The sequence below is a fragment of the Globicephala melas genome, chromosome 9, assembly GCF_963455315.2.
Source record: "Globicephala melas chromosome 9, mGloMel1.2, whole genome shotgun sequence".
NCBI classification, from domain to species: domain Eukaryota; kingdom Metazoa; phylum Chordata; class Mammalia; order Artiodactyla; family Delphinidae; genus Globicephala; species Globicephala melas.
The window spans coordinates 47583379-47600173 of record NC_083322.1 but is presented as its reverse complement, the minus strand read 5'-3'; the positions used below and the strand labels follow the sequence as shown (position 1 = coordinate 47600173).

At 41.4% G+C, this 16795-nt stretch overlaps 1 protein-coding gene and 1 non-coding gene across 2 annotated transcripts in view; both read right to left on the bottom strand.

Annotated features, from left to right (window-relative positions):
- JAZF1 (JAZF zinc finger 1) overlaps positions 1-16795 on the bottom strand; it is a 338185-nt gene that overhangs the window by 271275 nt on the left and 50115 nt on the right. The gene's annotated exons all lie outside the window — the stretch shown is intronic.
- LOC115853970 (U6 spliceosomal RNA) lies at positions 2452-2553 on the bottom strand. The gene has a single exon (XR_004039810.1). It is a non-coding gene; the product is annotated as a U6 spliceosomal RNA (small nuclear RNA).

The following is a 16795-nucleotide window of genomic DNA, read 5'->3' as shown; positions in this document are numbered from 1 at the left end:
CAAAGGGTCTCTATAGGCTTGTAAGAGTCAGCGAAGGTTTTAAAGCATGCTTAGCCTTTTTTTTTTTTTTAAAGAAAGTAATTCTGGCAGACATGGCCAAGTGTGGACAGGACTCTAAATCAGTGCTGTACAAAAAAAACTAAATGCGAGCCACAGAGCCAAGCCACATATGTAATTTTAAATTTTCTGGGAGCCACATTTAAGGTAAGAAAAAACAAGGGAAATTAATTTAATAATATATTTTAACTCCCTTAATCCAAACTGTTATCATTCACTATAATCTGTCAATATTTTGAAAATTATTAATGTGATAGTGAGATAGTTTACATTCTTCTTTTCTCATGCTAAGTCTTTCAATCTGGCCCACTTACAGCTCATCTCAATTTGGAAGAGCCGCATTTCAAGCGCTCAAAAGCCAGATGTGGTGAGTGGTTACCATACTAGACAGCACAGCTCCAGATAAATTACATACAAGACCCACTGAGCAGGCTGTAGCCAAGAGTCCAAACAAGAGATGATAAATGTCTGGGGAGCTATTTCCAGCCCTTGGACATATGCTAAAGTGCCACTGAAATGCAATTTTACAAACATGTAACTTATTTTTTGTTTTGAATAGATAATAATTCACATGGTTCACAAATAAAAATAATACAACAGACAGTGCTACCCTCACCCTTTTTCTGTCCACCCCCCCACCCTCTCATTAAAGAGAACCATTTTATTAAGTTTCTTTTTTCTGTCTGCTTATCCTTTCAGTATTTCTTCATGCAGACGTGAATGCAGACTCCTTTCTACACCAAAGCTAGCACACTACCTACTCTGTTCTACACCTTGTTTTTCTCATTTTAATAGTGTATCTTGGAGATCTTTCCATATCACTGCATGAAGAGTTTCCATGTTCTCTTTAAATGCTACACAATATTCAACTGTATGGATGATTCACAGTTTATTTCACTGGTCTCCTACTAATGGATATTGGAATTGTTTCCAATCTTTTCTATTATAAACAATGGACTAATGAAAAACCTCCTACATACGTCACTTTATATGTATTCAGGGGGTACCTGCAGGGAAAAAGTACCAGAGCCAGATTGCTGGGTCAAAGGGTAACTGCATTTGTAATCTTGACACAGCTAAATTGGCCTGCATAAGGGTTGTGCAATTCTGTACTCTCAGGAGTACGGTGCACATCTGGTCAACAATGTACGATTATCACATTTCAGAATTTTTGCCAACCCAATGAAGTAAAAAGTGCTACTTAGTTTAAATTTGCATTTCTCTTACTATGTCTGAGTCTGAAGATCTTTTATTTGGTTTAGAGACAATCTATATTTCTTGTTCTGTGAATCATATGTTTGTGTCCTATTTTTCTACTGGTTTGCCAGTCATTTTCTTATTCATTTGTAGGAGCTCTTTATATATAGAGATTAGCCCTTTGTCCACTATAAATTTCTTCCCTCAACTGTTATTTGTCTTTTGAATTTACTTACTGTGTTTTTTACCAGGTAACATTTTTTAATCTGAATTTAGTCTAATTTATCAATTTTTTTCTTTTCTGGTTTCTGAATTTTGAGTCATAGTTTAAAAGGCTTAACTTTTAACTTCAAAGTCAAAAGGAATTTACACGTTTCTTCCAGTCCTTTCATTTTAAGCAGATATGAATATATATTCATATTTTGAAATCCTTGTTAAAAATATCATTTTCACTTTTTCCAAATGAAGTAGACCAGACCATTTTATGAACGCCTTCCTGATTTCTCCCTCCTTTCTTTTCATAATTCTTTTGAATATCGCACTGATCATATAAATTGAACTGGTCAAGATGGAATTTATTTGAACGGTATGAGATACAGAAACAACTTCATCTTTCTCCAGATAGCTACCCACTTGGTCCAAGACCATACACTAAAAATTTCATCACTACCCCACTGGAACCATAATTTTAAAATACTTTTCTATTTTTATAGACAGCAACCTGGATTTTTATAAACTCATGGTTCTTATTCTCTAGTCTAGACATTACAGAGGTAAATACAAGTTATGATCTTCACTTATTTACAGGAACTGCCAAGTTTTTTTGTAAAAACTGCATTCATACAGCGGTATCTTTACTCCCGCGTCATCCTCAATAGCTTTTCAGCAGACGCTTGACCTGAAAGAGATATACAGACACAAAGTGCCGCTGAGAAATTTACAATTGCGAGGCTGCCAAATTGTTTTTCGCGAGTCATTTGTTTAAAAGGCAAGCAGCACACCACAAGGAAAGTTTGGCAAAACTCTCATCAGTGACAAAATTCTGGCTTATCCAAGTTCATTTTAGGTAATCACCAGTGTGATATTCAAAAGATTTATGAAAAACAAAGGAGGGAGAAAAGAGAGGGCGGTTCAGAAGATATCTGGTCCACCTGAGTTGGAAAAGTGAAAACTGATTTTTTTTTTTGAGTTTTCATAAAGATACATAAATGCTTCATGAATTTGTGTGTCATCCTTGCACAGGGAATGCTAACCTCTTCTGTATCATTCCATTTTAGTATATGTGCTGCCGAAATGAGCGTGGAAAATATTCTTTAACAAGGATTTAAAATTCCCAATTAATTCTATTCAGAAGTTTCTAGTAAACTAGTACTTTTAAAGTAAAAATGAGAAAGGTATAGTATTCTATAGGTATTCTATGTCCTTTTGTTCCAATATGAATTCACATCTGCTATGTTAGCGTCTGTCAAGTTGTATTCAATAAATGCATACTGTATATTGTCATTTGAGGTTGTGAAATTAGTCATTATAGCTCAGTTTCTAAGAGAGATTTAGACACACACACAGAGTTTTGAGCAGTATACCCTTCGAAAATAGAAAGGAGATCTGTTCCTATAGAGGATGCTCATGTATTTGACACAAATTATAGAGTTTCACATAGGGGATAATAGTACCAGAAAAATAACAATGGCAACAGAATGCTCCAACATAAGTAATAGAGGAAATGCTGGGGAAGTGGGCCAGGAGAAGAATCCTGAGAAGTCAAAACTCCCCAGACGAGAACAGAGCATAGCTTCCAGGATGTCTGTGATGTTTCTAAAAGAAAGAGTCGGGGTAGAAGCCACCAGTCCTGTGAACAGAGGCCATGGCGGTGCTCCCCCAGGGGTGGCCTCCCTGTCTCCCCATCACCCCCACCCCCCACCCACCCCACATCCCCTGAGCCGCTGCTTCTCAAGTCAATGACTCACAAACCTGATCTCCAGCCCTGAGACGACGCTCTTGAATTGCAACCTTTTTTCAACTTGCGAGCACCTCATGGAGGCGATTCACCCCCACGCGCTACCTAAGTGCCCCTCTCCTCCAGCTAAACCCTACCTGCTCCCCTTTATGTCATCTTCCTCTTCTCCTAGACACCTTCACACCTTCCATTTTAGGCATCTTTGACTCTCTTCACACCCCACAACAGCCAATCCCGCATCCTGCTCTCCCCTCTTGTTTCCAATGCCCCTCATATTTCAGACCCTCCTCATGACCCTGTGCTTACTTCCTAATCTCCTAACTGGTTTCCTTGTTTCCTCACTCCCCCATTTACAATCAATTCTTTCCTAAATGGTACTTTCTCCAAAACCTCCAATGTTCCCCATTTACTTACCTGACAGTCTGAAGTCATATCATTGATCATTTCATTCATTTAATTAATATTTGCTGAGTACCCACTAGGTACCAGGCACTATTCTAGGCATTTGGGACACAGCAATAAACAGACAATAAATTCCTGCTCAATTTTGTCTTAGCCTGTTTTTTCCCTGCCCTTCACCCCACTAGTCCCCTAGATAACTGTATCTATAAATAAATCTAGACCAGAAGTTATATTCTGGTATATTTACATATTCAAGGATGCCTAACAAGCCTCTACTAAGTGTTGGATCCAAGACTGAGCAAGACAGATGTCTTTTCCATTTGTCCCACTCTGGCCTTCCCTTCCCTTCCTGCTCTGCATGCCTTCTCCTTTCCTCGCCCTCTAAACCCTGCCCATCCTGAAATATACAGTCCAAACCCTCCAAACTCTGTAAAGACTCTCCTGGGCACTCCAGCCTGTGGCAGGGGCCATCAGCTCCTTTCTGTCTTATGACACCGTTTACCTTGTGAAAGTGCTTAAAGTTTTCATGCTGCTTTGTTTTGTTTTATTCTTCATTAGTTTAATGAAACTTCCTAACTGGAGTAGAGGTCTTTCAGGACCGGATGCCTCTTTCCTAGTAGAATTCCACAATCACAGAACATAACAGCCAAGGAAACCCTCTGACTCCAGTTCATCAAACCCATCTTGCTTCTTGAGGAAACTTAGGCAGGGAGAGGTTAAGTCACAGTATCAAGCGCTAAAAAATAAAGTGAATAAATATGAATGGCAGATGAGCGGGCATACTGCCCTTTGTCCCACAGGGTAGAAGATGTCTGAACTGCTAGTTGCAAGCAGTTCTTTTCCCCTGGAATCCATGCATGTGTTCCCAAGTTGTCTGACAATTTTCCGACAGCCACTGCTGAGCTGAGGCCCAACTAACCCAGAAAAGCCACCCCAAGTGATGGATTTGCCCAGTTCTACACTGTTGCCCTCTTTCCAGTTCCCCACTGCCTGCAGACTGCTTGAGACCTCAATGATGCTAAACAACTAAACTCTAAGGCATACATTTTCCAGATGCCAGACCGCTCGCCCCTCACTGCCCCTGTGAAATCCGGGGCTTCCCTTATCTTGCTGTATCAATGCTGTATTCTCTGCTCTGGCCTGGGAGCTGCCCCTACAGGAAGCCAGAGAGCACCCTGAAGGAGGTGGCTGGTACCAGCAGGAGCACCCAGGCAAGGTAACGTGGAACTGCAATTAAAAGTATCTACAAGTTCGAAATAAGAATAACCCTGTGAAAAGTATTCTTTGGAACAGGCTGGTAGAATCCAGAAGTCATCTATAAAGCCATGAGATGCAGCATGATGTGCAAATGCCAGGATTTTTATCATGAGCTCCGTGTCTATTTCCCTGTATTCATGTTGATCTGCTCCCCACTCTTCACACGAAACCCAAGAGGGGATGTGGGATGTTTTCATCCCATTCCTTGTGCCTACTGAAATGGCAATGGGCACTCAGTAATGTTTCCTGAATCTCCTCAAAGTCAAAGACCAGTTATTCTTTGCTTGAGCTGAAAACAAGTCAAATTTAACAGAAGCACAGTCATGCACATGTGGCCAATGTAGATAAGGGTGTCTCCTGTTTGTACATTTCTCTGTGGGGCCCAGAAGAACTGATAGTCTTAATTGGCCACAGATTATAAAGCCCACATTCATCAAAGTAGACTGGAGGTAATTGCCCTTCAGATGTTATTTTAGGCAGCTGTTCCGTTACTCACAAGTAAATCTGTGCCCTCAATTTACAATAATCCTTCGATGTCGTGGTCTTTCGGTATAGCTGAATCCCAAGACCTTGGAAACTACCAGTAGCTCTCTCTCAAGCCACCTTTGAGGACTGTTTGGTGGCAATATTCACAAGGGAAGAAAAATCTTGGTTTTCAAGATCAAAGAATACTCCTTACATTTAGGAAAACCTTTGAAATAGAGAGACTTCCTACCTAACAGCAGCTAGCAAGTGGCCTTGTTTATGTCTATTTAAGTAAATGAATTATTAAAAGCAGAAAAAAACATTCTAAGCTCCAATTTTAAATCTTCTTTTATCTGATTTTAGTTTCTTTGGGGGAAGGAAACAAAGATTCATGCCTGAGCCAAAACCAAATGACATACGAGTTCTTCCGTCAGAGATAGAGCTGTCAGTCTCTTCTGATGCAGCTTCTCCTCCCATACCTCCCCGCAGACAGACCTCTTCCAAGCAGTCTGGACTCCCAGACTGGGAGCATGTCTGGAACATGCTCTGCAGCTCAGCTTCCGTGATTATCTGAATCTCGCTCCCCAGAACTGGGCCACGGTGACCTAGGTCAGCCTTACAGTAACTGCTGACCCAGCTCTTTCTAGTCTCTCCTGCCTGGAGCTGGGAGATTGGTTTAGGCAACGAGGGTGAGGCTGGACCAGTGAGCAGGATTTAAGGGGCCCTCCCAGAACTGCAGAAGAGGAGGAGACACACGCTGGGGGACCACTGGCCTGAGATGTCAGTGCAGCCTGTCTTCTGTTAGTCCAACAGACCTGAACAGACGGATCAATAATGCATCACTGCTTCTAAGGTCAGGTCCACCCTGGAGCACCACCCACCACTGCCACCCACTCAGTAACATAGCACCCATTTGTTTTTTCATTCATTCATTCATTCATTCATTCATTCTCTATTTAAATGAGCCTCTGCATCGGTGTAGGCAGATACATCTCAATATGGCAAATCTAGTAAACTCCTAGTTAGCTTGAACCCACTCAAGTATGAACTTCCACTAACTGGAACAATGGGATTCCTTCATATAAGGACACTTGAGCCATAATAAACACACCAAGTTACGATATTCTATCTAAAAATGCCTCTCCCCTTTCTCTACCAGAAGAAATCAGTTACATTTATACTTAAAAATACAGATGTCACTTCTCCAGAAGTCTTTTCCAACTCCCCTGGTCCTCCTAGAAGGCTTTGTAGCTGTATCTCCAACTACACCCTCCTTTACACTCTCCTCTAGCTACACTGCCCTTTTCTCAGTTCCTGCCTTGCATGTTAAGCTGCTTTCTGCCTCACGGCCTTTAAAGTCTATTTCCCCACTAGACTGTCAGCTCTATAAGAGCAGGGACCATGACTGCCTCTATTTATCATTATAGCCACAGGGACCAGCACAGTGCCACACAGTAGGCACTCAGTAGCTGAATGAATGAATGACCTTCTACAGTATTTGTGTCACTAAATTCCAATTGCCCAATAGTGTACTGGCCCCAAAGCCTGGCCTCTGCCCACTACCTCAAAGCCAAACGCTTTCCCACAATTCATTTAAAAAGGGAAGTGGACATTTGTCCCTCCCGCCTACACCTGGTATATCCACATCTAGTAACAAGGAAGGATAAATATAAGGATCTTAAGAGCCTAGAGGTGATGACCCTCACGTATTACTAAGGTCAGAAAGAAGCGGTCTTAGAATATATCTGAAAAGATCAAAATAAGAACTAAAAATAAAGGGGCAGGGTAGTATTATTGAATGTTTCTGAGCAACCCTGACCTAACCAGAAAAGTCATAACCAAAGAACCCAGTCTCCTGACTCCGTTTCAGTTGGTTTCAGTTGTTCTGAGCATTGAGTAGGACCCAAGCCGAGTGGAGACAGCAGTGTGCCATGTGCAGCTTCTCGGTTAGTGCCCCTTAGTGGCTGAACTGTCCCCCCCCACCCCCAAATCCACATGTGGAAGCCCTGACCCTCAGGCCCTCAGAACTTGACTGTATTTGGAGATGGGGCCTTTAAGATGTGAATGAATGAAAATGGGGCCCTTAGGGTGGGCTCCAATCCAACGTGACTGGTGTCCTCATCTCAGAAGAGATTAGGACTCAGACACACAGAGGGAAGATACAGGGAGAAGAGGGCCACCTGTGAGCTTGGGAGAGAGGCCTCAGAGGAAGCCAACACAGCTGGCACCTTGAGCCTGGACTTCTGGCCTCCAAGCTGTGGGAAAATAAATGTCTGTTGTTTAAGCCTCCCAGTCCGTGGCGCTTTGTGATGGCAGCCCTAGCAAACTAATGCAGTGCCCAAGCAGCTCTTGCGGAAAAGGGAAAGAGCATTTGCCAAGTACGCACAGCCGGCCCTGCTCTTTACAATCCTAGGTGTCATCTTTTCCCCAGGGCTGACCTTTCTTCTTTATCTGACAAATGAGCACACTGAGGCACAGAGCCACAGAGGGGGCTGAGCCAGAATCTGACTCCAGGGCTGCTTCCAAATTCCATGCCCTCTTTTGTACTATACCTTCAGATCCTAAAGACCAAACTGGAGTATAAAATGTGAAAGCAGATTCTAACTTGCTTTATTTTGCCCTTAGAAAATGGGCAAAATCACCATTTTAGCTTAGTTGAAGAACCAGATGCTTTTGTAGGCATCACCCAAATAAAGTGATTGAAATACTGTGAAACAGATATGAATAGAAACTAATTTTGCTTTTTAATGAGCATTCTGACCAGATCAATACTACAAAATGCTAAACTGCAAAATGTCATTACAATTTCAATGCAACTGCCCAGGTGACTGGTTCAAAGAGGTACTTATGGTAGTTTAGACTGTATTTTCTCTTCATAAGAGCAGGGGTCTATTATGTAAAATAAAGTCATGAAAATTTTAATTGCACCGCATAAAGGACAGAACCTGGCCTAGCTCACAAACCGTGGCAAACATGAGAAACAAAACGCAGATGAATGCTTAATCAGATGTCTGTCACTTTCTGAATAGTGTCTGAATAGTGACTAATATTCTAATTATTAGTCACCACACAGAGAAGGTGCAATTATGGAACAGGGAAGATTGCTTTAATTATTTTTGTTGTTAGCCCACAGTCTGTGAGGCCTTTGCAAAAATATGATTTTAGTCCCCATAAGCTATAGAGGAAAAAATGATTAACAGTTAAAATTCACTTCCCTCCCAACTGAAGCATTAAAGAAGAAAGGTTTGAAGTTGTATTGACAGACATGACTAACAACTGTAATCACAGAAATAAATTTAGTAAAATGATAATTTATCTGTCACAATTTACCAAGGGAGAAAAAGTGCAGCACAAGCCGCTAAATTGTAAAGTGAAATGAAGGCAAAGATAGAACCCAGTTTTTAATGAAATGCAGAACGTTATTAATTGGTTTCCTAGCAACAGCCAGGCTAAAATTACTTAACATGTATGCTCAATCATATGCAAATATGAGTGTTATCACTTAAATGTTGATTTTAGTTGGTCTTTTCAGATGCAAATCCAATGTGTAAAATGAATGTAAATGTTGACAATGCTGATACAAAAAAATCCCCTGATTAACATCATTCTGGTGTTCAAAGCACCAGAGTTGAGGATCTTCCCTTTGGAAGGATTGCAAGCTGCCTGGGCTGCCATCTTCCTTAACCTGTCCTCCCTGTCTCCCCTCACCCCAATGCAAGCATTAGAGATAACTAACAAAATAGTACTGCTGGGCCTTGCTGAATTGCCCTACAATTATTTCTCATTAAATGATGGATGGATGATGCTTTCAGCTTAGAGTTCAATCAGATGATGCAAGGGGCTTGCCAACCCAAGACCAAGGTTGATCTCAAGTTTGATTTTCCAGACAGAACCAAACCTTTAGATGACTCCATCAAAGCCCACGCAAATTCCCTTCAAAACTGCCAAATAAGCCACTCTTCTACTCTACCCGGCCTCATCTGGCAGCTCAAGAGCAGCTGGAGAACAACCATGTTCCACAGGCAAAAGAGGCACCAAGAAGGGGTGGAAAGCGTGTAGCCCCCTCACAATCACCACCACCCTGTAACACCCACTCCAAGGAAAAGCCATGTGCTTGCTAGGCTTTCACTTACTCATGCAACAAACATTTATAGCATAATTACCACTTGTCAGGAAATGATCTAGGTGCCGGAGAGGCAGCAGTGAATAAGAAAAAAAAATCCCTATCTTCAACTATCTTAGTGCAGGAGAGAGACAAATAAATCAAGAAACACATACACAATAAAATTTCAGGTAGTGATAAAAAAAAAAATAGGAAGAGAAAAAGTAGCCTAAGGAGGAGAGGAGGATGGGTAGGGTTGGGTGGACCACAGTAGATGAGGTCTCTCACAGGGTGTCTTTTGCACAGATTTAAAAAAAGAAACAAAGAAGCCAAGCACAGGTGGTGGGGGCATTAAGTATGATGAGGCACAGCGTGGGAGGGGGCGCTGATATGGGCAGGGCTGCTTTGAGCCAAGTTCCCCCACCACCTGCCAACAAGACTGCACCCCTAAGCCCCTGCCTCACGGTATTTCAGGGACACTACTGTCTCTAGGGCCACCTAGGACTATACTTCAGGACTAAAAGATGGAGCCTAAGTCTGACATATGTGGAGGAAAAAGGGGAGAGTCAGTCCCACTGAACCCTAAAAGTTCTTTCCTTTCTGGATCAAGGCTCAGTCCCCTCCTGACCTCCAAGAGTCTTCTGAGCCAACTGGAAAGGACATTCTTGGACCGATCTCCCCTAGAGGAGGTGGGGTGAGCATTTCTGGCCAAAGCCCCCTGCCTGAAGCCTCCGAGGGATGGGGATTAGACAAACAGTTTATTCCAGACACCCAGTCAAGGCTCTGAGATATTTCAGGCAGTGGTCAGCAGCTCGGGACATCTATTCCAAGTTCTGAAGCTTGCTTATGAAGAGAAGTGACAAAGATTCTATGGACAGCTCCATACCAGGCCAAGGATCCCCAGACTAACCTTATGAGTACTGGGCCAAGGGAAAATGGATAGATTCTTCTTCCAAATATCACACTCTAGCCTTGTAAGCCATGCCTTAAGTCTCCGAAGGCTTCAGAAGTTACTATTGGGCTTCCCTGGTGGCGCAGTGGTTGAGGGTCTGCCTGCCGATGGAGGGGACACGGGTTCCTGCCCCGGTCCGGGAGGTTCCCACATGCTGCGGAGCGGCTGGGCCCGTGAGCCATGGCCGCTGAGCCTGCGCGTCCGGAGCCTGTGCTCCGCAATGGGGGAGGCCACAACAGTGAGAGACCCGCGTACCGCAAAAAAAAAAAAAAAAAGAAGTTACTGTTAAACACAAATGCCCTTAAGAGAGACACGTGAAACCTTAGGTGTAGCCCACCTGGGGCTGCGGTGGGGCTGGGGTTTAGCTTGGGGCATACAGATGCCAGTGATGGGATCTAATCTATCTGGTTGGCCTAGAATGAATGGTGACAATGGCACGGTCTGCAGAGCAGTTGTCATACCTGTCTGGGTGATACAAACATTTCACTAGGCTTGACTTAATTCATGCTAACCCACCCAATTAAACAGAGGATAATCCTCTATTTGCAGCATCTCATCACAGTTCATGGCGGCTATATTGCATTTTGAGTTAAAAATCAAACAGGTTGTGCGTGTGACCATAGTCTTGGTCCTGGAGATGTTTCGTTTAGGCCTGTGGTTCTCAAAGCAGCATCAGCAGTACCTGATGAGCTTATTAGAAATGCATCCTCACAAGCCCAGTCCCCACATTTACTGAATTAGAAATCTGGCAGTGGGCCCAGAAATCTGTGTTTTAACAAGCCCTCCAGGTGATTCTATGCATGCTAAATTTGAGGGCCTTCCGAGGCCAATTCAGCAAGATGGTGTACCTCTGAGTTTATACTTAGCACTAACTTGCTGCAAATTATTTCAATCAACCGGAAACCAAGGATAGTTGTTCTGTACCTTCCGCACAACGGCATGCATTCAAAATAAACACACTAATCGTGTGAATTCCTGACACAGTAACTTTTTCCAAAGAATGCACCACTCAGAACACAAGATGCTGATTTACTGATTTCTTAAGATAACCAATTGTTCGACGAAGAGAGAAGTGAAAAGAAGCAAAGTTAGTTATTCTTCAGGGAACTTGAGTTTGGTGTAGCCTTCTGAGAGAACTTTGAGAACCAGTGAGTTCTCTGATCTAAGGCTATCCTCTTCTGCTGGACCCATTCCAGCACTGTCAGGGCTCCCTCCTGAACAACAGGAGCTCCCCAGGGTGGATACAGGGTCCTAGGAGGGCTAACTGTAAATACCCTAAAACCCTTGCCAAATGGATGACTCCCTCTAATTCTTATAGTTTAGAGAGAACGTTCAATCTTCAGTGTCCCTGACAATAAAATGGATGTTATACGGGCATACATTCATTAAAAACTTTGAAGATGAAAAAAGAATCTAGGAGATGCTCTAATCACTGTAAGATAAATATACATGAGGAAACCTGCAATCAGAAGGGCACATCTCAGACTGAATTGTGCATCAGAATCACCTGCGATGCCTGAGAAAAATGCAGACTTCTGGGCCTAATTACCAAACATTCTGAGTCACATGACTTGGGAGCCAGCATTTTGCCTTTTACAGAAGCATGCCCAGGTGATTTTGATGCAGGGATCTGTATTTAAATTACCAACATGATCACTTCTCCAATTTTCAAGGGATATTAATAAGGGGTTTTTTTACATAGGAAAATAAAACAATCCTACAAGCAAAAGAACTACAAGTTCCTTTTTCTCTACATGTGTGCTAAAGCTGGAGAACTTTAGTTGAGAGAAAGTTTGTAACGTATCTTACATTAAAGTAACTTTTTAGTAAATAATTTTTTTCTGATTACCAAAGTTATACATGTTCATTGTAGGAAAAAAATAGCAAAAGGGAGAAAGTAAAAATACCCATAATCTCACAATCTGAGATAACTTGGTACATTATATTCTTCAGATGACTTGCAGGCTCTTTACACACACACACACACACGCACACACACACACTTAAAAAAAACAGTGGGATCCAAGTATATGTAGTTGTTGTAGTATATGTTTTTTACATCTAACAACATTGTCAATATCTTTTTTACCAGTCCTTGATTCTCTTAGATATAAAAGACAGACTGTCTAAACATCAACTCTCTGTTGTTAAGATTTTTTTTAAAAAAATCAAGGAATTAATATTCTATTCATGTGGCCAGTACATAAATACAAATATTTGTGTCATCTGTACAAGTATGCTAAAAATCTCATTATTGCTTTTATTAAGTGATTTAGCATTGATACAGTTTATTAGCAATTTTTATTAGTTCATTAGTTCATTTTAATGAATGTGCGCCCAATACTTGAAGGCCTCTAGACATATATACAATATATTAATACAACAAGTATTCACTTTAATGAAACTTATTAGACCAAGGTTTTTCTCATTAAATTCAAAAGGAGCCAAAAGGCTCTAATGGAACAAAATTGAGACAAAAAACTTTTTTAACATGCCCCTAGAGTCTATAAACTTTAATTCTATTCAACCAGGAAGCGGTCAAAACGTAAATGCATTTCACAGAACACACTCATCATAACTTGAAAGGTAAATTCTTTCATGTTTTATAAACGGGGCAGAAAGAATGTGAGTTTATGTGACTAGGCCACAGTCACACTCCCCTGCCCCCTGGTATCAAAGAGCTTGCAAGGGCTTCAACATTTAGCAGTCATGGGAACTTAAGTAAGCCACTTCAGCCTTCTACGCTTCAGTTTCCCCACGTGGACAATGAGGATGCTAATAAAGAATATCCGTGGTACTGATTTCCCAAGGGTTTTCTGAAGGCCAAGTGAGATGATACACGTGAAGTTCTGAAGTACTACTCCAATGGAATCCTGAGCCTAGCTGGTATCTAGCTCTCTGAAATGGGGCTGACTCACCATTTCTTAGTCTACTGCCCTCTCACCATAACCCGAAATCTCTTGAACACAACAGATTGGACAGAAGACAAACTGTCTGCTTGTTAGGCCAAAGAATGAGGAATAATTCAACCTTTCAATATTTGGCCCGAGAACTGCTTTACAACTGAATCAGACCCAAGGATCCCTTACTGTGATCATGAAAAGTCAAAGTGATGTATTCTGGGAAGTTCTTCATGAATAACAGTTCTCTGGGAGTGATAGACATGGTCCCACAGCAGGCTTATCATCACCACTACCTGGGGAGCTTTTAAGAAACAAAGATTCCCAGACCCCACATCAGAGATTCTGGTAAGCTTTTAAGGTAACCACATAGGAAATTTTCAGATGCCCTGACCTATCACAGTAGTTTCTAAGCTGAATTATTCTTGACATTAAAAATTGTTCATTAGATTCCATAAGACTCGGAACCCTAAGAACAATATGACTGAAGGGCATGTTAGTGATCTGTATATTCCCAAAGACAGAAGGTCCTCAAAACTGCTCTCCAGTCACTTCAACAAAAACATCTATATAAATGACTACCTGCATATGCACAATGAACTTTCCCCTTAGTACCCAAGAGTAGGGAAATAACAAAAGATTGCCACTTCCCTTCCAAAACATTTTTTATTTCACCACAACCTTCTCTGCTTACATAAATAATACCACAATATGCACTAGATGATTATAAATGGTTTAAAATATCCTCAAAATCATAATTATCATCTCCTTTTCCTTCTCTTTTTCCTATAAACAACAAGCAAGAAGGACAGACATTTGGCCCCTACAACCTGTTCTTTGCACATATTGACAAAGCTCTGGACACAACATTCTTTTATTCATTCAACAAATGACCAAAATAAGCATTTCTCAGCACCAACCACAAATCCGCAGAGCATATCCTACAATTTGCATGAGGGTTCTGTTACCATTCTTTTAGACAGTCAAATGTTGCCTGATTTTCTAACCTCTGGGTTGGGAAACTGGGCTGTCACTTTGCCATGGGCATTCTGTCTCCAAAGTTCCCTCTACTGTGGCAAAAGCAAGAGTACAGTTTTCAAAATACAATATTGTTATAGATATGATTCTTGAAATCCGATGGAATAAAAAAATGTCAACATACAAACTTTCGAATTTATTGTACTAAGCAATCTCACCTGGAACGTATGGGTCAGGGACTGACTACATAAAATACTGATTAAAAAAAAACCTCTTTGATCCTACTGCCCCCATGATCAGATGTTGCTTGGCTAAAACATTTCTTAGTTGGAATCCCAGCGAGAATATCATTATATGTAATTTTCCTACTATAACTGATGAGATGGAATGTAATAAGTGCTCATTTGGAAAAAGATGTGAGTTATTGGTCACTTGGTTACCATTAGAGATTACTAATTAGAGTAAACGGTATGTGGCAGCCTTGGCCTGAAAGACAGCAGTGAATTCATTAGGAAGAAGAAAGGTCAGCAAGGCTCAGTAAATTTCTAATATTGACCACAACATGAAATCAAGTTGTGTTCCAAAACCAGAACTCATTAAAAGTGCGGGACGGCGGGTGGTTAAAGGGAGCAAAGACTGTTTTGCTTACAAGCTTGAAGACTTGTGGGAACAAATTATCAGGATACTCATAGCTTAGGGGAAACCAGGACTGCCCATAAAGATTTCAAAGGAGTGAATTTCAAGGACGAGGCAGGATTCTTAAGGGTGGTAAGAGAGGATTAGGTAGAAGTTATAAAGCGAAATTACTGCAAAGGCAATTCGAGCCACACATAAGGAAGCAATTTCCAGCCATAATTTTAATTAGGAAACCAGAATGATCTTCTGCGTAACGATGGCCCTTCATCATTACCATTATTCAGAATTACCCTGCATCCGCATGCATAAACATAGAGTGAAAATGAAACATAGATGTGCAAGAAAGGTCAACCATAATCAAATGTGTCTTATCCTCCAACTGCAGGTGAAATTTTCCAAATAAAATACCTGAATACAATGAGCTCTCAATTTATAATCAATTTACGATTGATCAACCCAGAGAGCCACCACTCTATCCCACTCTCACTCCCAACCCGTCTCTGACCCTTCACACTACTCCCAAGTATGGAACTGCCTGCTGCAAAAGAATCTTTATGGATATACGTGGAACTCTTGAGAGAATCTGTGAGCGGAGGAAAGGACGAAGCCATACAAAGCAGACACTTCTAGCCACAGAGGCAAACTCCAAGCAAGCAAGGCTGGGTCTCTCCTGTCCCAAACAGGTCATCCTCCAAGCCTCTCAAATGGCTTACTCATCTTTAGTTTACCATCCTATTCATTAGAATAGAGGAGTCATTTGGCTTAACCAACACTCTTTTAAAAATGCAAATAATTTTATAAGCAGACCAGACCCTATTGGTTATTCACGCCATGAATCAGATTTGCTTTCCATCCGCCAGCTATAATCGACTGCCTTGAAGATATGAGAGTTTTGACTGAGAATGATTAAAAAGGTAAGAAAGGTAAAATTAAGTTTAGAAAATGAAGTGCTATAGGGATAGAAGGGAAGGGGTACCACAACGGGGAAATCAAATTAAAGACTCATAATGCCTGCTGCCTAGATAAAGGGATACAGATAGAGATGATGACAGACAATATGCAAATTGTATTTACTATTAAAAATCTGCCAGGAGCACCCAGGAAAGGAAATAGAATTTTTTTTTCCTCTTTTTGTTACCTAGCAGCAACTTGCTCTCAGGACCCAGAATTCAACCTAGTATGAATAGCACTAGAGTATGGCTTCAGCTTAAGATAAATGGCCTTTTGTGCACTACTCTTGACACCTACCTGCTGTAACAACTCCATATTGTGGTCTCCTAGGACCCTACCTTCCCATTCAACCTCACTCACAATGTTCCAGCGACACCAGCCTTCCTTCTGTTCATCGAACAGGCCGACTTGTTCCAACCTCAGGGCCTTTGCACTTGCTGCTCCGTCTATCAAGAACAGTCTTCTTCCAGAGAGTCTTTCACATCACTCTGGTCTCAGAATAAATTTTGCCTCTTCAGATCGGCCTTCCCTGACCCTAACCAATGTTGTCCCACCTACCACCCACAAAACTCAAATGTAACTGTCCATTTTTATTGGTCCCATTGCCTATTTTATTTCCTTCCTAGCAGCTTGGGCCTCTCAAAAATGTTGTTCATTTATTTGTTTACTTGTGGATCACCTGTCTTCCTCACTAAAAGCCAAGTTTTCAGGTAAGCAGGAGTGTAATCTCTTGCTCACTGTCCTCCAATCTGTACACTGTGCACCGGCATGCAGTGAGCACTCCATGAATACTGGTTGTCCCAAAAAGAACTTTTAACAAACTTATGAGACACGACCTCTTTTAATTTAGAGATTTCACCATTATAAAAAGCATCGAGGGCATATGCAATGACAATCTCTAACTAAACATTTATGGTTTTAACATCCGGAGTTGGGTCTCT